Genomic DNA, 24327 nt, shown 5'->3' on the forward strand with positions numbered 1-24327 from the left:
CCCTGCACTGAAGAGGCTGGGGTTGGGGGGCAAGTGTCACCCATGCCTCAGAGTGAGCCCTAGATCTGAGGAGAGACAAGATGGGGAGGAGGGGAAGGGGGTCAGCTCAGAGGGCAGCCCTGCCCACTCTGCCATGTCCCAGCTTTCAGACGTGGCTGAGAGGAGATGAGATGCCCCGGTCCCCAGAGTGGGTCACAGAACTCGGGGTAAGTTTCTGGTCTGCCTACCTGGCACATGCCCCTAGAGAGTGGCCTCCCCAACGGCACCCACCACCCCAGGGCAGGTGAGGAGCAGCGTCCCCCACCCCATGAGCCCGGCTGGCCTGGCCACCCTGCTGGGCCACATGGTGCCACAGGTCAGCAGGGGTCTTCAGGCCATGTGAGGAAGGTGTCTGGGCTGGTGGCCAGGCTGGGTGGGAGGGGTGGGGGCAGGTGGAGCGGGGTGGGCGATTGGGCGACCCTGACCCCTCAGCAGGCTGCACCAACCCTGGCTGGAGCCGCCACTGGCCTCTGCTTCCCTTCTCAGCAGCAGTGACCTCAAGCAGCTGCTGCACCTGTTGGGTGTGGGTGAGCCTGGCTCTTCTTTCCCTTCCAGGGGAGGAGTCAGCCCAGGAGTCAACTGCCAGGTCGGGGAGGGGATTAAGGAGCTGAGAACAGGAGACAGCAGAGGGGACAGGCTATCTTCAGGCACAGCTGGCACCTGGGGGAAGCCGCCTCTTCCCTCCCACCCCCCTGCTTGTTACTGGAAATGAGGAGAGCCTCCCAGGTCCCAGCAGAGCTGCTGCTGGTAAGTCCCTTCCCCAGCGGCCCCTCCACCCCTCACAGGCCCAGCTGTGCCAGCCCAGCCCGGGCCCCACTCCCGGCTCCTGCTTTAGGTGGTCTCCTGTGGCCTGAGGCTCTGGGGGTGGGCAGGAGTAGGCACCCAGGCCCAGAGGCTCCGCACCTGTCTCCAGGCCTCCCTGCTGCCTGGGCTTTGTGGTGGGAGGCGGGGTTGCAGGTGAGGGGGGTCCTCCACAATCAACCCCGGTTTATAGGAATTGGGGCCCCAGTGCCCAGACTCATGGGCCTCCAGGGGAGCCGGTGGGAGGCCCTGCCCAGCCCACCTCCCTCTGAACACGAATCTGAGGTCACACACACCTGGCTGGAAGTGACTTATCCTGTGAACCTCAGTGTCCTCACCTGTAAAAGGCAACAAAATTCCGTCTTCCTCCAAGTGGCTGAGAAAGGTAGAAAAACAGCATGACAGCAGCTGGTCCAGCCCCGTGAGCACCGGCCAGGACCCCTTGGGCAGGATCCCATGGTACCATCTCTGCCCATGATCCAAGGAGACCAACATGCCGGGTGAACAACATGCCGGGCTCAGGGCACGGGGCCGGCTTTAGCTTAGCCACAGCCAGCCGGCTGGTGAGCAGGGGCGGGGCGGCCGTGGGCCTGGAGAGTGGGGGCGACTTCTTTCTACCCCCTCCCAGAAGGAGAAAGCCCAAATTTTTAGGCACCACAGCAGCCTTTTTGGGCAACAGGCTTCCCTTTTTTTTTTTTTTTTTTTTTTTGGAGACAGAGTCTTGCCCTGTCACCCAGGCTGGAGTGCAGTGGTGCGATCTCGGCTCACTGCAAACTCCGCCTCCCAGGTTCAAGCAATTCTCCTGCCTCAGCCTCCCGAGTAGATGGGATTACGCCCACCACGCCTGGCTAATTTTTGTATTTTTAGTAGAGACGACAGGGTTCCACCATATTGGGCAGACTGGTCTGGAACTCCTGACCTCAGATGATCCACCCACCTTTGCCTCCCAAAGTGCTGAGATTACAGGTGTGAGCCACCGTACCCGACCCTCTTTTTTTAAAAAAAAAAAACTTTTAAGTTCAGGGGTCCAAGTGCAGGTTTGTTATACAGGTAAGCCCATGACATTGGGGTTTGTTGTACAGATTATTTCAGCACCCAGGTACTAAGTCTAGTACCCATTGGTTATTTTTCCTGATCCTCTTCCTCCTCCCAGCCTCCACCCTCTGATAGGCTCCAGGGTCGGCTGGTCTCTTCTATGCAGGTTCTTAGAAATATCAACTGAGACTGGGTGCAGTGGCTCACGCCTGGAATCCCAGCACTTTGGGAGGCCGAGGCGGGCGGATCACCTGAGGTCAGGAGTTTGAGACCAGTCTGGCCAACATGGCAAAACCCCATCTCTACTAAAAATATAAAAATTAGCTAGGCGTGGTGGCACCTGTAATCCCAGCTACTTGAGAGGCTGAGGCAGGAGAATTGCTTGAACCTGGGAGGCGGAGGTTGCAGTGAGCCGAGATCACACCACTGCACTCCAGCCTGGGTGACAGAGCGAGACTCCATCTCAAAAAAAAAAAAAAAAAAAAAAAAGATAAATACCCCTGATGGAATGCAAGGGGAAAGCTCCGCCCTGGCCCATCAATCCTGGCAGGTGCTCCATCCTCCCACCTGGGGACCCAGGTGGCAACCGGCAGAGCAAGCCACGTCAAGGTGGCAAAGCAGCATCCGCCTGGGTCCCCTAAGGGAGTAGGGCTGCGTAGACTGGGTGCACCCGCCCTGGGCTGTTACAGGAGAAATAAGCTTCTCCACAAGCCACAGTTGCTATTGTTGGCGACTGTGCTGCAGCTGCTAAGCCTACCTTAACTAGTGCCAGTTACAAGAAACAGAAACTCATCTCAAACCAGCTTAAGTCAAATGGAGCCTGAAATGCAAATTAAAACCACAAGAAGACACCACTCAATACCTATTAGGACGGCTACTATTTTTTTAAAAAACAACAGAAAATAGTAAGTGTTGGTGAAGACGGGGAGAAATTGGAATCCTGTGCACTCAATTTTGTTTTTTTTGAGGTGGAGTCTCACTGTCGCCCAGGCTGGAGTGCAGCAGCACTATCTCAGCCCACCACAACCTCTACCTCCTGGATTCAAGCGATTCTCGTGCCTCAGCCTCCCAAGTAGCTGGAATTACAGGCATGCGCCACCACGGCCCGACTAATTTTTATATTTTTAGTAGAGACGAGGTTTCACCATGTTGGCCAGGCTGGTCTCAAACTCCTGACCTCAAGTGATCCACCCGCCGTGGCCTCCCAAAGTGCTGGGATTACAGGTGTGAGCCACGGCACTTGGCCCTGTGCACTCAATTTTGGTGGGAATGGAAAATGGTACAGTTGCTGTGGAAAACAGGGTGGTGAGATCCTCCAAAAATTAAACATAGAATTAGCGTATAACCCAGCACTTCCACTCCTGTGTCTATCCCCAAAAGAATTAAAAGCAGGGACTCAAAGAGATATATGTTCACCCGTGTTCATAGCAGCATTATTCATTTGCAATAGCCAAAAGATAGAAGCAACCCTAGTGTCCATGGACCCATGAATGGATAAACAGACTGGTCTATCCATACGGTGGAATATTATTCAGCCTTAAAAAAGGAAGGAAGGAAATTCTGACCCATGCTATCACATGGATGAAACTTGAAAACATCACACTAAGTGAAATCAGCCAGTCACACAAAGACACATACCGTGTGATTCCACTCATGTGATGTGAGATCGTTAGATTTATAGAGACAGAAAATAGAATGCTGGTTGCCAGGGGCTGGGGTCCAGCGGAATGGGGAGCTGGTGTTAATTAATGGCGACAGTTTCAGTTTGGGAAGATTAGAATGTTCAGGAGCTGGAGAGCAATTGCCCAACAGTGGTAATTACTTAACGCCACTGAACTTTCCACTTGAAAATGGTTAAAATGGTAAATTTTATTATGTGTGTATATATTTATACATATATCTTTACATAAATTATTTATTTTACAGATGGGAAAAAAGTTTAAAAAATACACTTTACCAAGGGAAAAAAACAGGTTAGACAAATATGGGAAAATAATAATAATTGTGGAATCTGAGTGATGTTCTATGGGGATTCATTACACCCTTCTGCCTATTTTTATTTAATTTTATTTATTTTTATTTTTTGAGATGGAGTCTCGCTCTGTCGCCCAGGCTGGAGTGCAGTGGCACTATCTCAGCTCACTGCAAGCTCCGCCTCCCGGGTTCACGCCATTCTCCTGCCTCAGCCTCTCGTGTAGCTGGGACTACAGGCACCCGCCAGCATGCCCGGCTAATTTTTTTTTGTATTTTTAGTAGAGACGGGGTTTCACCATATTAGCTAGGATGGTCTCGAACTCCTGACCTCGTGATCCACCTGCCTCTGCCTCCCAAAGTGCTGGGATTACAGGCGTGAGCCACCGCGCCTGGCCCCTTCTGCCTATTTTTAAAAAATATTTTCATGGGCCAGGCGCAGTGGCTCACGCCTGTAATCCCAGCACTTTAGGAGGCCGAAGTGGGCAGATCACCTGAGTCCAGGAGTTTGAGACCAGCCTGGCCAACATGGCAAAACCCCGTATCTGCTAAAAATACAAAAATTAGCTGGGCGTGGTGGCAGAAGCCTGTAGTCCCAGCTACTAGTGGGGGCTGAAGCAAGAGAATTGCTTGAACCCGAGAGGTGGAGGTTGCAGTGAGCTGAGATCACACCACTGCACTTCAGCCAGCCTGGGTGACAGAACAAGACTCGGTCTCAAAAAAAAATTTTTTTTCATAATAAAAACTAAAAACAAATAAGGGGAGGATGGAATGATCAGTCCTGCTTCTTCACTCCCTTGTAGTAAAATTATGCATTCACATCCTTGACTTGGGGCATAGCTATGGGACTTGCTTTGATCAGTGGGATGTCAGGGGATATGGAGTGAGTAGACTTGAACTGTGCTTGCACAGTGAACTTGCTCTCTTTCGCTGCTGACGTCGCCTGGAAGGAGCACGCCTCAGGTAGCTTGCTGGGCCGAGGTTGCTAAGAAACATGTGAAGCAAACCTGGACCCAACTCACAGCCCAGATGCCAGCCAGCTTATCCAAGCCTGGATCTGGTGAACGCCCACAGACCCACAGAGATGTGAGCAAAAAAACAAATGCTTATTGTAGAATGCCACCAAGATTGCGGGGCTGCTTGTTACACAGCCTGATTATGGCAATCACTAACTGATACAGGGAGTTTCTCATAAAACCCAAGAGAAGCCACTAGTCAGTATTGTGACTGATAGTGGCACTCTGGTTAACCTAGGCAGAAAAGGAATTCAGTGGGTGTAACCGTTAGCACAGAATGGCCCGCATAGGGTATCGAGGCTGGATACTCACTGCGTGCTGTGACACAGTGCTGTCTGGCTCTGCCACAACCCTTGGGAACAATCCTAAATTACTCTTTTTTTATTTTTTATTTTTTTTTTGAGATGGAGTCTTGCTGTGTCACCCAGGCTGGAGTGCAGTGACGTGATCTTGGCTCACTGCAACCTCTGCCTCCCAGGTTCAAGCGATTCTCCTGTCTCAGCCTCCTGAGTAGCTGGGATTATAGATGTATACCACCATACATGACTAATTTTTGCATTTTTAGTAGAGACAGGGTTTCACCATGTTGGCCAGGCTTGTCTCAAACTCCTGGCCTCAAGTGATCCACCTGCTTCAGCCTCCCAAAATGCTGGGATTACAGGTGCGAGCCACCACACCCGCCCCTAAATTACTCTTGAACTTGGCATCTCATCTTTACGATTAAACATTCAGGTGGAAGCATTTAATGTGATCACTTTGGTCACATTCCCAGGAGTCAGTTTTCAGAGCCTGGGAAGGGGAGCAGGGACCCCCAGGACCCTACCTCCAACGTATAAAGGGTATTTGGACACCACGCAACCAAAAGGGCAAATGTCTACCACTGACAGGAATGCAGGAGGGACTGTAGACAGGTGTGAGCTCTCGGCAGGAGTTGGGGGGCCTGCTCCTACCTCCTGCGGTTCCCGCACGTCCCCTCTGTTTTGAATTCAGAGCTTCGGATAAGAGCCCCCTCCTGCTGTCTGAAGGGCACCAGTGTGGCTGCCCGCTGCTCCCAGGTTCCACGTGCCTAGCTTCAGCCACCTGGAGGGAGACTGGTTCCTCTTCCTCATTCCAGTTCTGATTTCTGGAGCCAAGCGAATGCAGTTTGGAGAAATGCCCCTTGGCTTCCACTGTCTCCAGGCAAAGGGTAGGAAGGAGCGGTTCCCAGAGGCCGAGATGAGGACTCAGATGAGGCCACAGGTGTCTGCAGCCTAGTGTGGAGTCTGGCAGATGCAGGCGGAGACTTACCTCTGACATAGGGAGTTGTTGACGTCCCAACAAAGTCAGCTGAGAACAGAAAACCAGCGAGGCAAACAACCCCAACTCACGGGACGGCTCGGGGGCTGGGGCGAGGCATGCAGAGTACACCTGCCTGATCCCAGTGCAACTCACAGGGTGGCTGGAGGGTTATCCCAGCTCAACTCTAGGGCAGCTGGAGGGCTGGGGAAAGGCATGCAGAGTATGCCGACCAATCCCAGCCCTGGACAGAGAGGCATGGAGAGGGCTATTTTGATACCCAACCTTGTTTTAACCTGAATTGACTCTCCCTTAGCTGAGAGAGCCAGACAGACTCCATCTTGGCTCCTTCACTTACAGCCCCTTACCCACCCCCTTCCTCAAGGGCTTAACTTGTGCAAGCAGACTCCCAGCGCATCCAGGGATGCAATTAACTGATAAGATACTGTGGCAAGTTATATCCGCAGTTCCTAGGAATTCGCCCGGTTGATAGCACCCAGAGCCACCGCGTTTGTGTCCGGTTGATAACACCCAAAGCCCCACGTCTATCACCCTGAAATAGATTTAAAGCCCCTGCACCTGAAACTGTTTGCTTTCCTGTAACCATTTATCCTTTTAACTTTTTTGCCTGCTTTGCTTCTGTAAGATTGTTTTAACTAGACTCCCCTCCCCCCCGCCCGCCCCTTTCTAAAACAAAGTATAAAAGAAAATCTAGCCCCTTCTTTGGGGGCAGAAAGAACTGTGAGCACTAGCGGTCTCTCAGTCACTGGCTAATAAAGGACTCCTGAATTCGTCTCAGAGAGTGGTGTTTCTCTACAACTCGCTCAGTTACAACACTGTGAGGGAGGCAGATAGAGGAAGGAACACCCACGCCCCCAACTGCACTGTCCCCCACCCCCATGTTCTGCAGGTGCCTCCCACTGTGGGCTCCACAGAGACAGAGGATGAGGGAGCCACTGATAGGCCCCTGTAAGGCAGCCTCCCTCAGCAAGCAGGAGCAGGTCAGGGGTGAGTGGAAGGATGACAGCCCAGGGCGTCCTAGGCCACCGGTGCAAGAGCAAAGCTCCCTGTGCCTCCTGACCTCCGCCTCATTTGCGGATACACATGCTCATGTCGGGAGATAGCTGGAGTCATCTCAGCTCCTGTCCCCCATTCCGCAGGTCCACAAGTCACCAGGTCCCATTCCCCTTCCCCTCCACATATCTCAGAGCTGTCACAGACTCTCCATGCCCCATTTCAGGGGTCTTGGCCCAGGCCTTGTCATGCCTTATCTGGACCAACAGCAATGGTCTCCAACCAGCTCCACCCAGGTACCCCCTGCCCCGTGCGTGTCCCCCATAGTTGCACCATGCCTGCTGGCACCTGCCCTCTCTCTTCACTGGTGCTCCAGCAGCTGCAGAGGCAGGGCTGAACCCTGGGCTGCTCTCAGGGCCCCCACCTCCTGCTCATCCTCCACGTGGCCCAAGCCCTCCATGGCTGTTTGCCTCTTGCCCACATCTTCCATGTTGATGTTGCCTGGGACTGGAGGATGCATCAGAGCATGGGTCCTCGAGCCAGGTTAAAAACGGTGTGTGAGCCTGGGCACGGTGGCTCACACCTGTAATCCCAGCACTTTGGGAGACCGAGGTGTGTGGATCACCTGAGGTCAGGAGCTTAAGACCAGCCTGGCCAACATGGTGAAATCCCATCTCTATTAAAAATACAAAAATTAGCCAGGTGTGGTGGCACATGCCTGTAATCCCAGCTACTCGGGAGGCTAAAGCAGGAGAATCGCTTGAACCCGGGAGGCGGAGGTTGCAGTGAGCCAAGATCGCGCCACTGCACTCCGGCCTGGGCAACTGAGAGAGATTCTATCTCAAACAAACAAATAAACAAACAAACAAACCCGATGTGTGAGTCCAGTTTTGCCATTCAGCTTCCTCACATTCATTTCCTTCATTCACTCATTCATTTAATCAACAAACCTTTATCTGTGCCAGGTTCTGCCCTGAGGCTCTGCAGACCCAGCTGGGGAGCAAGCCCACCCCCTGTCTTCACAGGGTCTACAGGAGTTAGTGCATGCAGTGTGCTTAGGACAGGGCCTGCTGGAGGAATGTTTACTACTATTATGAATGACGGGTACCCGGGGCTAGTGATCCAGCATTTCCTGCCTAGCGCCCCAGCCCTGTCCATTCCATGAGAACCGGCCCTCCTCAGCCTCACCAGGGACGTCGACACGTCTGACCCCCTGCAGCCTGCAGGCAAGAACGCTTTCGTCTTTTCCTGTCACTCCCTAGTTCCCGAAAAGGGGCTGGGGCTCAGGCGGTGGGGTGGGCTGGACTGAAGGAGCCCAGGACCAGAGTCTGTCCTGCAAGGGAACTGCTCCCAAGACTGAACCACACCCACCCCCTCTCCTGGAGAAGTCCCCATCTTGCCTCTTAGAAGATAGAGGGAGCAGAGTTGAGTCTAAGGGGAGCTGCCCCCCCATACCAGACATCAGGACGGAACCACAGCAGGGTGCCAAGTTGGGGCTCAGCTCCCCTACTTCCTCCTGAGCAGGAGAGAGCAGGTCCTAGGCAAAGGCCGAGCCCCTGGTCCCGCTGAGCAGCCATGGGTGTGAATTAAATGTCTGGTGCGGCCCCAGCCGGCAAGCGGGCCCCACGCAGGCTTCTATCCTCCCTTTATCATCTGCAGCAAAGCGTTTACAGTCAATAAGCTGGCTAATTAATTCTCTTCAAAGACCTCTCAATTATTCATCCTGGGCTACAGAGAGAACAATTAGAGCATCTCCTTGCTCGCTCTGGCTGCAGAAGTGAGGCTGGGCCTGGGCCACGGAGCCCCCTGAGCCCCTGCAGCCTCGGGTGTCCCCAGGGGCCCCTCCCCCTGGCAGAGGCAGCAGGACAGAACCTTCTAGGGGGATCCTCTTCCCCAAGCTTGGAAGCAGCCCAGATCATTATCCCCACTTCTCAGGGGGAGGACACGGAGACGCTGAGCAGGCAGCGACTTCTGGAGTTCAACAGCCCCCTAGGGCAGACCTGTGGATGCAAAGCCGGGCTCCAGGTACGCAGTGCCCTTGGGGGCCGCCAGGTGCTGGCAGCAGGGCCATAGGGACCTGGGGCTGAGCCCTCTCTGCCGCCGGGAAAAAGGTTTGTGCCGGGAGGGGAGAGGAGGAAGAGGGGATCAGCTAACAGGGTAGCAGCTGCAGCCAGGCCGGGAAGGGTCTCGTGTCCCAGCGACTGCGGCAGGGGTCACTCTAGAAGGGGTGAAGCCCCGGAGCAGCCCTCAGGTTCCAAGAGGAGCTGCGCTGTGGGCCCCAGCTAGGCCTCCTCTGTGCCAAGGGGGCCCCTAGGTCAGAGCTAGCTTCACTGCTCCGCTCCAACTTCCTGGAGTTGCTCAAGTCACTCGCTGGGGCCTTCAAGGACAGGGCAGCTGCTCTTGCCCCCTGTCCACCCTCTCCTCTCCAGCCCGGGGCCCACATTGCCGGCTCTCACTCCCGTCTCCCCCAAACAACAGACACCGGTATGTGCAGGGTTAACTCCCTGAGGCTCCAAGACCGCGCAGAGTGGGGGGTGGGGGGCCGGGCGTGCCTGTCGGGAAGTATGGATTTCTGCAGTGGTTTTACTGGAAAAGCTGTAGCTGAAGGTGGGAGGGGGTCACCATGGCAACTTCTGGCTGTGGGAACAGGTTGGCTAGTGGGAACCCATTGTTCCAGGGGCCCAAGGGGGCCCAGCAGGCCCTGGGAGACCCCACACTTGCCTCCCAGGGGCCCTCACCCACTCAGAGAGCTACGGAGACCCTCCTCAGTCTGGAATTACCAATCTCCCCGCCTCCCTTCCCGTCCTCCCTCCTGTAACATCTCCCCTGGGCTGGGCCCCTGACTCAGCCGCCCCGCCCCCCACTGAAGTGCCCCTTGCACCAGAGCTGTTAATCGAAGCGCCAATTACCAGGCGGAGGCCCAGGAGCTCCAGGCAATCTCCCTCTTAGAAGAGCTTTTCCTGTGGAGCAAGCCTGACTTCAAAGCCTGGGGTGAATTCAGGGATGCCATAAATGAAGCTCCCCCACCCCAACCCAACCCAACAGAGGGAGCCCAGGATGCCGGCGGCAGGGGGTGGGCGGGGTGGGCAAGAGCTCACCCCAACCCCGTCCCAATAGGGAAGATTCCAATCACAGCGGCAAATTCTAGGAAGTCCTCCCCACCCCACCACAAACCTGCACAGCCCTCCCTGCAAGGGAAATCAGGGTAAGGGGAGGCGGCCCGGAAGGGACAGGAGGCTCCCGGGTGCCCCTCCAAATCCCAATGCCCCCCTGCCTGCTCTCTGCGCGGGAAGACTCCTTAGTGGCTGGGATCAGCCCTGCCCAGCGTCCCACAACACTGCGAGTGCCCTGGGCTAAACCTCCCATAGGGACCCTCTGCAATGCCTTGCTGAAGCCCCCGCAGCTGATTCAGCCCCGGCCCCGGAGGGCCTACTGGGTGCAGGGTGCACGGGATCGGGGATCAGGCCAAGGGAACGCGGGGCACTGGAAAGCAGACACGGCTGGCTCCTAGACTTTCCAGGCTCAGGTTCCTCCCGGGTCCTGCAGGGCTCCGGGCTGGCCTTGGAGCCCTCCTGGAAACCGGGGAGGTGCAGAGTGAGGGGCTGGGAGGGCCCCGGAGGATGTGTGTGTGTGTGCGTGTGTGTGTGGCCCGAAGGCACTTCCAAAGGAATCTCCAGCGGCACTGCCCAAAAGGCCCTGGCCAAGCAGGGATGGTTGCCGGGGAGTGAGGGGGGACGGCAGCCGGGGAGCGGGGGGTGAGGAGAGCCACGCCCCCTGCTTTTGTTCCTTTCTCTTGCGATGCTGCCCCAAAAGAAACACCACCCACCCGCCCCCCACCTGGGCACCTCCCTGCTCTGCTGGAGGTCCTCAGATCTGTGACTCCTCTCACTCTGGTTTCCTCCTCTAAAAATGGGCCCGATAAGCCCACATCCAAGGGGTGGTGGACGCGGAATGAGATCAGGTGATTGATACGCGGGAAGTTAATAGGTGACGGATTCCAAGGTCACGCTGCTTCCTCCTCCTTCACCCCCACCAGAAAAGGGCAGTGGCCCTTCTTAAGTCCTGGGTTGCTGCTGAGAGATGTGGCTCCCTACCTTCCCTCCCGTCCCCTAGGGTCCTGTGGGGCAGAGGAGACATCAGCACAGGCCAGACCCCAGAAAGGCGCGGTAGGCCTGTCCAGGCCAAACACCCAGGTACGATTTTGCAGCGTTGGGCAGGGCCTGAAAGAGTTAACCCGACCATCGTTAACCAGGGTCTTTCCGTCATCTGGGTCGTCCAGCTGATTTGGGGGACACTCCAGCTTCTGGGGCCTCCAAGTGCTCCCCTAATATCCCTGCCCTGCCCCCGCACCCGCTGCCTGCACACTCGGATCTGCCGAATCTCGATAAAACATTTGGGGTAGATAAGTGCTGCATATAAATAATTAAGACCACATGCATATTCGCCAACAAAAGAAAAGTTTCAAACCCCTATTCCGGGAACAGCTGCCCGTGTGGGGCCCGGCAGGGCTGTGGAGGCCCACCCCACAGTCTCTCTCCTCTGGGAGGACCAGCCAGGGGCTCCTGCCCAAGCCAGTGCCTCCCCCAGCACCACGGGACCTGGCTTCCAGAGTGGGCGGGGGGGGGGGGGGTTGGAAGGGGCAATGAGCCCAGAGTGGGGTGGGGAACGCCAGCACCACCGTGGAGGGGCCCTCACACACCTACAGAGCCCAAACCCCCAGGCAGGGTCCCCCAACCCCAACACCAGGCAGGCTCTAGCCACCCTGTCGGTTCCCAATAAGCCATTTATCGAATAAAGATTGAACCCAAAACTCCAGTTTCCAGGGGAGTGTGATTCCTGAGCTCTGGCTGAGGGCAGCCAGGCTAGAAGAACTCCCAGAGGGAGTAGCTATCCTCCATGCCCTTCTCCTCTGCAGGACGGGTTGGCGCAGGCTCACCCTGGGCTAAAGGAAGGCTTACCCTGCCATGCCCCTGCTCAAGGACCTGCCAGGGCTCCCCATGGACGTTAGTATCTGATCCCATCCCTCTGCCTGGCTTTCAAGGTCCTCTGTCCCACGGGGCCATCCCAGGAGGTCAGACAGGCCTCCTGCTCACACCATGCTCCATGCCCTCCCTGGAGATGTTCCGTACTGGCCTCCCCACAACTCCCCACCACCCCCACCCTGCCTGGTCATCCCTCTCGGTTCACATCTCACCTTCAGAAGCAAGCCCCTCTCCACCCTCTGCTATCTGTTTCCTCATCCACGTTTCTCCAGTTATTTCCTGAATGCTCATTATGCCCTAAGCCCCCTGCTAGGGATCCTGAGAACGAAAGACTCAGGTCTTGCCCTCCATGAGCCTGAAACCCAGTGAGAGACACTGGCCAACGACAAAGGCAACTGTGAGATAAGCCAGGTGCCAAGGAAAAAGGGGGAAGAGGGTGTGTGTCTTGGCAGAGGGGTAGGGCTATCATGCAAGGCTTCCTGGAGGAAGAGAGAGGCTGAAAACCAGCTGGAATTCTTCCAAGTGCAGAAGAGGAGGAGGTTGGACAGTGCCTGGAGGCCCTGCCAGCACTGCCCCCAGCTGACTCCACACACACCTGGGGTTCACACAGCCAGGGTGGGTCCTAAAGGAAGGCAGAGACCTTAGCGGCGCACGTTCCAACCCTGGCTTTACTGCTCACCAGCAAGGTTCCCTTCCTCCCTAATCTGCTTCCTCCCCAGCCAAAGGGGATCTTGGTCCCAGCCCCCCATTCGAGGTCCTCTCCCCTTGGCAGGAGACGAAGAACACTGACCCCAGCACCCAGCATGGGCTGGCAAACCACATCAGTGCCCATGGATTATGTTTGTCATCCACTGACTGGTGGATGGATTGAGAACCTTGGAGTTATCTTCCTGAATCTTCCCTCCTTGATGGCAACTCACCTCCGCTCACCAAGGGGTCCAGGAAGGCACCTGACTCTCAGGACTGCTGGCGTCTTGTACGTTTCAATCACCCACCAGAATGCATGGCAGCACACACCGCCTCTGCTCCTGCCCAGGGCCCTGGCAGGAGTGTGACAAATATTTGTTGTGGAATTAGGTTCTCCAGTGATGACGCTCTGCCCAGGGATCCCAGGGCAGCTTGGCAAGTGGGCGTGCCTCAGCCGGTGCCAGTTGTCCTTTCGTTCCCAGGAAGGAGCTCTTGGGTTCCTAATCAGAGGGCCCATGGCTGGGAGCAGTGGCTCACGCCTGTAATCCCAGCATTTTGGGAGGCCGAGGCGGGCGGATCACCTGAGCTCAGGAGTTTGAGACCAGCCTGGCTAATATGGAGAAACCCTGTCTCTTTCTTTTTTTTTTTCTTTTCTTTTTTTCTTTTTTGAGACGGAGTCTCGCTCTGTCGCCCAGGCTGGAGTGCAGTGGCGCAATCTTGGCTCACTGCAAGCTCCGCCTCCCGGGTTCACGCCATTCTCCTGCCTCAGCCTCCCGAGTAGCTGGGACTACAGGCGCCCGCCACCACGCCCGGCTAATTTTTTTGTATTTTTAGTAGAGATGGGGTTTCACTGTGTTAGCCAGGATGGTCTCGATCTCCTGACCTCGTGATCCACCCGCCTCGGCCTCCCAAAGTGCTGGGATTACAGGCGTGAGCCACCGCGCCCGGCCACCCTGTCTCTACTGAAAATACAAAGCTAGCCAGGCATGGTGGTGTGTGGCTGTAATTCCAGCTACTCGAGAGGCTGAGGCAGGAGAATCACTTCAACCCAGGAGGCGGAGGCTGCAGCGAGCCAAGATAGCGCCATCACACTCCAGCATGGGCAACAAGAGCAAAACTCTGTCTCAGAAAACAAAACAAAACAAAACAGAGGGCCCAGCCAGGGTCTTGTCTCTGCTTCCAGTGGGGGCAAAGCACTCACCAGAGAGAGGCCCGAGTCCCATGTGTGCCTACATCGCCTCTTGCTCTTCAGGTCCGCCTATGCTACTCATTAAACTAGGCCTTTCTGCTGCAGCCTGTCCTGCAGGTCCCCAAATGTGGGACCTTCCTTCATCCTGCCATCGTAGACCTTGGAATCAGCAGGTGGGTGGCCAAGGACAGAAATTATAAGACCTAGAGCCAGATGCGGTGGCGCACGCCTACAGTCCCAGCTACCCCAGAGGCTGAGGCAGGAGGATCTCTGGAGCCCAGGAGTTCGATGATGCAGCCTTAGCTTGGGTTACAAAGCAAGACTCCATCTCTAAAAAAAAAATAAATAAATAAAAAGTAATTAAAGAAATAATAAGACCTGGGAGAAAGTGACCTTCAAACCTTCACACTATTTTGATCATATACCCTTACCAATAAAAATGATATATGCATAGTTATTTTTAGATTACAAGTTTCCATGACCATATAAATACATTACTTGCATTATAAAACATTCACGAAAGATAGGCATTTAAAAAGAATGAGATTTAAATGCTAAGTATAACATTCTCTTCCCTGCCCCAGGGGGTCATCCTGTATATCCCATTCTAGAGGCCAATGTCAGCAGGACAGCCCTCCCCTCCCCAGCTAGGATGGACCCCCTCCCCTCTGATCCATCCCCCAGCCTCAAGTTCCAACCTTCCTTCTTCCCAAAGACCCTCCGCAAACTCTGCCACTGTGAAGACCATACTTTTCAGCTGTTCTTTTTTCTTTCTTTCTTTCTTTCTTTCTTTCTTTTTTTTTTTTTTTTTTTTTTTTTTTTTTTTTTCCTTTCTTTCTTTTCTTTCTTTCTTTCTTTCTTTCTTTCTCTCTCTCTCTCTCTCTCTCTCTTTCTTTCTTTCTTTCTTTCCTTTTCTTTCCTTTTTTTCTTTTTTTTTTGAGACGGATTCTCACTCTGTCATCCAGGCTAGAATCACCTCACTGCTGCAAACTCCACCTTCCGGGTTCAAGCAATTCTCCTGCCTCAGCCATCTGAGTAGCAGAGATTACAGGTATTTGCCACCACGCCTGGCTAATTTTTGTATTTTTAGTAGAGACAGGGTTTCACCATGTTGGCCAGGCTGGTCTCGAACTCCTGACCTCAAGTGATCTGCCCGCCTCGGCCTCCCAAAGTGCTGGAATCACAGGTTTAGCCACCATGCCCGGTCTGTCTCAGCTGTTCTATCATCAGCCGGGGAGCCATGCCTGGGGTGCCCAGGATGCCTCTAACAAGGGCCATCTCTCATCCTCCGCAGGCCACCCTGGGAGAGAAATTCATCTGGCTTATGGCACAGGGACAGAAGCAGGCTGGCTGAGGACAAGGTAACAGAAGGGCTAGGGCTTTTAGAAGACAAAGCTTCCTTCATGGATGCAGAAGGAGAATGCTGTTTTGCTGCACTGCGCAACCTGGGTTTGAATCCCATCTCTGGGATAAGTGACTGACGGCAGGGCGCACAGCAGGTGTTCGGCACACAAAGCCCTTACTGCAGATACTGCTCTACAAGGCAGGATCTGCCTGGCCCTGGCTTCAGTCCCTCAGCGGGGTCTGGGCAGCCACTGTTGCCCATGCCCTGGTGGCCCCGAGATGCCAGCACTCCCCTGGGTAGTTGGGGAACCCACCCAGGGTGGAGGAGGTGGGCAAGCCCTGGGATTCCACATCTCCGGGGCAGCAGACCCCATGGTCTCCAGGGATCTTGTTTGTGCCCAAACTCCTGAGCCTTCCCTGTCCTTTTTCCCACAAGGGCCATGGCCCTGGTGGCTGCAGAAGTGGGAGGAGGGGATGTGGGGGAGTCTGGGGAAGGCCACCTTCCATGACGCTCTGCCAAGCCAGGAGGGATGAAGGAGTAACCTGGTCCCCGTGCTGGACCCTGGACTCCAGGGAGCAGAGCCTACAGCAGGCTCAGCCTTGGGGCCCCTGCCTCTGTGGAGCTGGCCCTACCCCAGATGGCCACCGTGCCTGAGGCCCGGCATCTGACCCTCTGTCCTCCCTGCCGAGGGGTCAGAACAGAGGCCCCGGGAACAGGCAAGGCGTAGTGCACGGAGCTGACCCTGTGCCTCAGTCCAGGCCTAGTAACAGGAAGTGAGAGGCCAATGCCGGTAAACGAGATCCGAAAGATTAGAGGCCTCGCTGCCGCCCCAAGTTAGAGGAGAAGTTCCTGGAAGGAGGAGGAAGCTGCCTCAGTAAATAACGCCAGACCCCAGCACGCGTCCCGGCTGTCAGCAGCCAGTGCGGCCGCAGGCTGGTGGGCCCAGGAGGGAGCAGGTGGGGGCAGAAGGCACAAGGGGGTGCCCTGGTCTCAGCCCAAGCTGGGGACACCTGGAAGGCAGTAGAGGGGTTCCCAAGGGTCCCCCCAGCCCAATCCCCAAGTCCCCATTCCCCTGTCCACACACACCACAGCTTGCAACCATATCTAAAGAAAGAAGGGGGACCGGGTGCAGTGGCTCACGCCTGTAATCCCAGCACTTTGAGAGGCCAAGGCGGGTGGATTACTTGAGATCAGGAGTTCAAGACCAGCCTGGCCAATATGGTGAAACCCCCTCTCTATTAAAGACAAAACTTAGCTGTGTATGGTGGTCGGTGCCTGTAATCTCAGCTACTGGGGAGGCTGAGGCAGAGAATCGCTTGAACCCAGGAGGTGGAGGTTGCGGTGAGCTGAGATCGCACCACTGTACTCCAGCCTGGGCGACAGAGCATGACTCCATCTCAAAAATAAAAAAAAAAAAAAAAAAGAAAAAGAAAGAAAAGAAAAGAAAAAGAAAAACAAGCCAGCTGCAGTGGCTCATGCCTGTAATCCCAGCACTTTGGGAGGCCGAGTTGGGAGGATTGCTTGAGGACAAGAGTTTGAGACCAGCCTGGGCAACATAGCAAGACCTCATGTCTGCAAATAAAATGAAATAAAATAAAATAGTCAGGCATGGTGGTATGTCCCTGCTACTCTGGAGGCTGAGGCCAGAGGACTGCTTGAGCCCAGGAGGTTGAGGCTACAGTGAGCTATGATCATACCACTGCACTCCAACCTGAGCAAAAGAGTCAGACCCTGTCTCAAACAACAACAAAAAAAGACAAACCACAGCACGGGGGAAATTTTTTTTTTTTAGACAGAGTCTCGCTCTGTCACCCAGGCTGGAGTACAGTAGCTCGATCTCAGCTCACTGCAGCCTCCACCTCCTGGGTTCCAGTGATTCTCCTGTCTCAGCCTCCCCAGTACCTGGGATTACAGGCATGTGCCAACACACCCGGCTAATTTCTGTATTTTGAGTAGAGACAGAGTTTCGCCATGTTGACCAGACTGGTCTCGAACTGCTGACCTTGTGATCCACCCACCTTGACCTTTCAAAGTGCTGGGATTGAAGGCATGAGCCACCGCACCCGGCCCTGGGGTGAAATCTTTGCAACACACAGAACCCACAAGGATCAGTATGCTTGCACATACAAACCAGCCTGACCAGTCAATGAGAAAAGACCAGAACAGGCTGCTCACAAAGAGGAATTCAAACGGCTAAAACATAAGAAAAGGTGCTCTCCTTTAGCAGTTAAGAGAAAGAGCAGGTCCCGGTGCGGTGGCTCATGCCTATAATCCCAGCACCTTGGGAGGCTGAGGGGGCGGATTGCTTGAGCTCAGGAGTTCAGGCTGCAATGAGCTATGATTGCACCACTGCACTGCAGCCTGGGTGACAGAGCAAGACTCAGTTTCTTCAAAAAAAAAAAAAAAAAAAAAAGAGGCTGGGCACGGTGGCTCATGTCTGTAATCCCACCACTTTGGAAGGCTGAGGCAGGCAGATCACCTGAGGTCAAGAGTTCGAGACCAGCCTGGCTAACATGGTGAAACCCCCATCTCTACTAAAAATACAAAAATTAACCAGGTGTGGTGGCGGGTGCCTGTAATCCCAGCTACTCGGGAGGCTGAGGCAGGAGAATCGCTTGAACCCGGGAGACAGAGGTTGTGGTGAACCAAGATTGCATCACTGCACTCCAGCCTGGGTGACAGAGCAAGATTCTATCAAAGAAAAAAAAAAAAAAGATCAGATTAAAATTGCCAGGAGATATCACATGTCAGAAGGACGGCTGAGATGAAGAAGTCTGATAACACTAGTGTTACTGAAATGGACAAGTGTGGGAAAGTTGGGGAGGAGGGCATTTCCAGCACTTTGGGAAAGGATTTGGCCCACCTAGTATAGCTGCAGATGAGAGACCCCAGAATCAGCAGCCCCACCGCCAGGCGTCCGCCCTCCCGAAGCAGGCACCTGTGCCCCAGCAGACAGGAATAAGAATGCTCACCAGCACCACCGTACATGGCCAGTCTGGAAACAAAACCCCAAATGTCCCTAAACAGGTAGAATGGAGAAATAAACTATGCTCTAGGGACCCAGTGGAAAAGTACCTGGCAGCAGAGAATAAACGACAGCCACAGCACGGGTGACTCTTGCAAACGGCCTAATGAAGCCAGACATAAAAGGAGACACCCTGATTTGACTTCTGTAAAGTTCACACACAGGCCACACTCAACACTCAACTGCTATTAAGGGATACATCCACGGTGGCAAAATCATAAAGAAAAGCAAGTCCTGGCCATCAAAGTGAGGCCAGGCCAGGCCAGGCCTGGGTGGCTCACGTCTGTGATCCCAGAGATTTGGGAGGCAGAGGTGGGAGGACTGCTTGAGTCCAGGAGTTCAAAACCAGCCTGGGCAACATAGCTAGACTCCGTCTCAAACATATATATATATATATAGAAAGAAAAATGTCAGGGCAGCAGTAACTTCTGCAGAGGGAGGGTTGTAAATAGGAAGGAAGCTTCTGGAATCCTGGCCATGGTCTATTTCGTGTGTGTGTGTGTGTGTGTGTGTGTGTGTGTGTGTGTGTGAGACAGAGTCTTGCTCTGTCGCCCAGGCTGGAGTGCAATGGCAAGATCTCGGCTCACTGCAACCTCTGCCTCCCGAGTTCAAGTGATTCTCCTGCCTCAGCCTCCCGAGTAGCTGGGATTCCAAGCGCCCACCACCACGCCTGGGTAATTTTTTGTATTATTGGTAGAGACGGGGTTTCTCCATGTTGGCCAGGCTGGTCTCAAACTCCTGACCTCAGGTGATCCACCCGCCTTCCCAAAGTGCTGGGATTACAGGCGTGAGCCACCACGCCCAGCCATGGACTATTTCTTGATCTGAGTGGCGATGGCACGGGAGTTTATTTTATATGTATTTATTCGTAACACTGTACAAATATGCTTCATGAGCATTTCTGTATGAGTGGTAAATTTCTTCATTTTTTAAACAAGCAAGTGTGTTTGAGCGCCCATTGTGTTGGGCACTGGGGATGGGCCACGCCGAGCTCCCGCTAGCCCACGGTGAGCTGATGGAGTGCAGGTGAACGTCCTGTGGCTGCCCGCTGGGGTCATGCACAGGATCTCCCCAGCTCTGTAGCTCCCCTGCTCTGCACCTGGCTGGGGAACAGCCCCCACACCCCCCTCACTCCACCCCCCCATTCTCTCCCGGTCTCACACCCTCATGGCACCTCACTCTGGATTTCCAGAGATGCTGCTGAAGGCAAACCTGGAGAGGGACATCTTTCCCACTGGGGGGTCCCAGTTGGGGAAGTGCAGGGGCTTGGAGGAGCTCCCTCCCTTCCCCTTCCCAACCTCCCAACAGCACACATGACCGTGACACCCGCCCCCACGTGGGCCAAGTGCATGCCCACCATAGGCCCAGCCAGGCCCCCAGGCCCAGCGCCCTGTCCTTTGCCACCCAGCCCCCCAGACTGGGAATGATGATGGCAGTGCCAACAGCTCCCCTCTGGATCCCAAGCTATCGGGGCTGGGCCTAGGCTAGGGCGCTATAGATCCTGCAGGCTCAGGGCCAAGAGGATGGGATGGAAAGGACATTCCCCCCCCACCTCCCCCACCACCTGTTTACCAGGACCCAGGGCCGCTATCTCCAGCTGCGATCTGCTGCCTCCCTTTATCTCAGCGGGGCCAGCCCCGGGTTCCCAGCAGCAGCCTCCCCGGCGCGCACTTCCTGCCAGCAGCCCAGCGTTACAGGAATCCGCACACTGAACTCAGCATGTGAGTGTGTGCCCACACCCCAGCGCCTGCGCCTGGGCGGGTGCCAGGGAGCCAGGGGTGCCGTGAAAAGCAGCCCACCTGGGGCTTATGTCGCAAGCCCCCCCTCCAGCCGGCCCAGTGGCCTCCCACTGCTCAGGGGAGCCGCAAATCTCTCAAGAAGGCCAGGGAGGGGGCTGTCTTCAGGACCCCCAGACCTGACTCTGAAAGGCTGAGGCCAGGCCAGCCCCTATTCTCCTGGAATCCTCGCCATGTCCTTCTGCACAGGGGTCTCACACAATGCACCCATGCTGCCTGGGGGTCCCAGGGGCAGGGGATGGCGAACCACATGTCCCTCCAGTGTCAGTCACCTGGCTGGTGTTTACTGAGTCCTGTGGCCCCAGCACTGGGCTAGGCATGCAGGACACACCAAAGGATGAGGGCGTCTGGGCCCTGCGGGCGCAGAGCATCAGCCACACGGAGAAGTCAGAGGAGTAAACAGGCAGCTGTGACCCATAGGCAGTGGGAAGAAAAGGTGCTACAGGCACCACAGGAGGAGGGCTACCTCATCCCCCACTGGGCTGGGCCAGGAGGGCTTCATGGAGAATGAGGTGTCTCAGCTAAGATCTGAAGACTGAGAAGGTGGTGACCAGGGATGCGTGCCGATGGTTGGGGGTTTTCCAGACAGAATGCAGGTGCAGAGGTCTCGGGGTGAAAGAGAGGCCAGTGCATTCGGGAACAGAAGTGTTGCAAGCCAGAGTGTGGGGTGGGGAGGCGTCTGGGAGGCAGAAGGGCTGGATCCCACAGAGGCCAGGGAGGAAGCCCCGCCGAGGGGCCCCACTGCACCCGTGGACAGAGGAACTCAGAAGTTTGGGGAGGGCTGGGCTGCAGGGGTCAGTCCTGGGGGGCAGGGGCTCAGGAGAGAAGGGAGCAGCTGGCATGTGGGGGCGGGGCCAGACTGCATTAGGGCAGGAGATGACCCCAGGACCTCCAGTGACGGTGACCCTTCTGGTGAGAATGTCAAGAAGAACTGCAGAGAGGGGGAGGGAAGAGGGTCAGTGCTGTGACAGGGATGGGGGCAAGTAGAGTTGGCTCCCCAGAGGGCCTTGGGTTTCTCATCCCAGCCTGGGAACTGTGGCCTGTCCCCAGCTTACCGGCAAGACAACTCAGATCTCAGTTGCAGCCAGGGTCACATATGCACACACATGCATGTGCACACACACATGTGCACACACACGCATGCACACACACGGACACACACATGTACATACACACGCACACACACACACATACACACACACACACACATGTAGGAGCCTAGACAACCCCCCAGAAGCCAAGCCGCGGTCAGGGGGTCCACCCGCCACAGGCCTCACTGCACCTTTCCCTGTGAGAGCCCACCCTTCCTGCTCCTCCACACTGTCAGACCCCACTGGGACAAGGCAGGGCTGGCCCAGGTGACCTGGGGACTAGACAGGAGGACCTGGAAGAAGGAAACTATTCTGCCCCAGGTTCCCCCAGGGAGCGGCCACCTATCTGGGGAGACAGCTCCGATTTGGGAGAAAGGGAGAAAGGCCCTGTTGGGTGACCAGCTGTGCCTCTCGGGCAGGGTCCTCAGGCCTCTGTGACCCCAGCCTCCCTGCCCATCCTCCCACTGCAAGGCTGCTGGGACCATTGGCAGGGAAGCTGCAGAGGGCAGGCTTTGCAGACTGCGAAGCTCGGCAAACAGGAGGCCATTCTGTGATTCTGCCATAGCTCGAGGGGCCGGGGATCCATCTCTTTGTCCCCTTTCTCCCCTGAGAGCTGCTATCCCTGCCCCCAATCCCTGCCCCGCCAGACCATCCACCTCCCTTCCTTCCCACAGAGGCCTCCGTTCCCCACCCCCTACTTCCCAGCAGAAGGTCTGGAGCCAGACAATGAGATAAGGGGCTTGTTTTTTAAGGGCAGGAATTTGGTGCAGATTGTGGGTCAGGCCCAGAAGGGCTCTGGGGAGGGGAAGGCAGCAAGCCTGTCCTTCAGATGGGTGTCCTTGGGACCACAGACCCTGCGGGTACTTAAGATTCCCACCAAGCTGAAGGAAGAGAGATGGAGAGCCCCTGAGAGGTCACCAGGCCCCGGATGTAGCTTTTGGGCTCCATCCCCACCCCTGCTCACTTCCCCAGCCACACTGGCCCTCGGGGCCACAAATGCAGCAGCTCCTCTCTACCCGGAGCCTTCACCCCTGCTATTCCCTCTGTCCAAAGTCGGCTCCATCTTCGAAGCTCAGCCTAATCACTGCTTCCTCCAGAAAGCCTGCCCTGCTGCCTGGACTGGGCCTGTTAGAGCTGCTCCCTCGCTGCCATCCTCTCACGGCCAGCATCTTGTCCCCCACCCCTGGGACCTGAGCTCTGGAGGGCAGGCCACCTCCGCTCGCCCTGAGTTCCCAGGCCTGACCTGGAGCTGGCCTGTGGTAGAGGCCTGGCCATGACTCATCTAGGATGGGTGTCCTCCTCACCAAGGGCCACCCTCACCAGACGCTTGGCCCAGCAGCTATGGCCCCTCCTGGATCTACTTTCTCCTATGGGGGCAGAAAGAGGAAGAGGAGCCACTGAGTGGCAATGGGTGCCTGTGCCCCCTGTGTGGGGGAAGGGCACCCCACAGTCTGGACTGAGTCAGAGTTCACCCCAAAGCCCCCGGGCCCTCAGGGTTCCAAGCTGGGATCAGTAACGACAATGATAATAACAGCCACAGCTGGGCAGGTCGTGGTGGCTCACGCCTGTAATCCCAGCACTTTGTGGGGCTGAGGGAGAATCACTTGGGCTCAGGAGCTTGAGACCAGCCTGAGCAACGCAGCAAGACCTCGTCTCTACAAAAAATACAGAAAAATTAGCCGGGCATAGTAGCACTTGCCTGTCGTCCCAACTATTTGGGAGGCTGAGGTGGGAGGCTCACCCAAGCCCAGGAAGTCAAGACTGCACTGAGCCGTAATCACACCACTGCACTCCAGCTTGGGGGATAGAGTGAGACCCTGTCTTAAAAAATTAAAAAATAGCCACAGTGGGGTGACCACCCTGAGCTTACAGCAAGTCAGGCACCAAACACATATCCAGTCACTGAATGCTCACAACAGCCCAACCTGCAGTTGAGAAAACTGAGGCACAAAGAGGCTACATGGCTTGTCCAAGGCCACACAGCTGGCTTGAACTTCAGCACCACCCTGCCCCCATGGAGGCAGTCCGCCCAGGGGCAGGGGCCTATGGAGGGGGGGTTCCCCACGCATCCTTTTAGCAGTCACCCCTTAGACTGGGACCCGGGTGGAGACATCGCCCTGTCCCCCTGCCTGGCACCTGGACACTGCCTGGCGCACGGAACTTGCTCAACAAATCAATACTGAAGACGGTAAACGAGGGAAGCTGCGTTTTAGGGGCTTTAACGGTGATTTAGGGCTGCCCTCTGGAGACAGCCGCACCCCGCCCCGACCAATTCCTACCCAAGTGGCCTCCGGCTGTCCGTTAGCTCCGCGTCTCCCCTTCCCCATCTGCAAGACAGGGATAGCAATAGCGCTTGTCTCCTAGAGTCGTCGGGAGGTTTAACTGAGCTAACATTTGCAAAAGGCCTGGGGCAGAGCCTGGCACATGGCAAGTGCCACATGAGAGTCTGCGTTATAAAAGCTTGCCCAGGGCTGGGCGCAGTGGCTCACGCCTGTAATCCCAGCATTTTGGGAGGCCAAGGCGGGTGGATCACCTGAGGTCAAGAGTTCGAGACCAGCCTGGCCAACATGGTGAAACCTCGTCTCTACTAAAAATACAAAAAAAAAAACAAAAAAAAAAATTAGCTGGGAGTGGTGGCGCGCGCCTGTAATCCCAGCTACTCGGGAGGCTGAGACAGGAGAATTGCTTGTACCCGTGAGGCGGAGGTTGCAGTCAGTCAAGATCGCGTCACTGCACTCCAGCCTGAGCGACAAAGCGAGACTCTGTCTCTCTCTCACACACACACACTCGCTCGGCCTCGGTTTCTCCTTCAATGAGCAGAACCTTCCGCTCCAGCATCACGGGCTCGCAGGTTCTCCGCCGCGACGCAGCGTGTACTACAACTCCCAGCGTGCCACGGGGCCCGTTCGCAGAGGCTCGCGCATGCCCGCCTCGAGGGAGTGCGAACTACAACTCCCAGCGTGCTATGGGGCCCGCTCCCCGGACCCCCGGCCCAGGGCGGCTGCCTCCCAGCTCTAGGAATTCTGGCAGTACCGACCTCGCCGCTCCCGCTGCCCTCGCT

At 55.7% G+C, this 24327-nt stretch overlaps 1 pseudogene; it reads left to right on the plus strand.

Annotated features, from left to right (window-relative positions):
• The first annotated feature begins 7081 nt into the window (after positions 1-7081).
• Positions 7082-10662, plus strand: LOC105740809 (annotated as a pseudogene).
• Positions 10663-24327: the final 13665 nt, after the last annotated feature.

This window comes from Nomascus leucogenys, chromosome 14 (genome assembly GCF_006542625.1).
Source record: "Nomascus leucogenys isolate Asia chromosome 14, Asia_NLE_v1, whole genome shotgun sequence".
NCBI lineage: Eukaryota > Metazoa > Chordata > Mammalia > Primates > Hylobatidae > Nomascus > Nomascus leucogenys.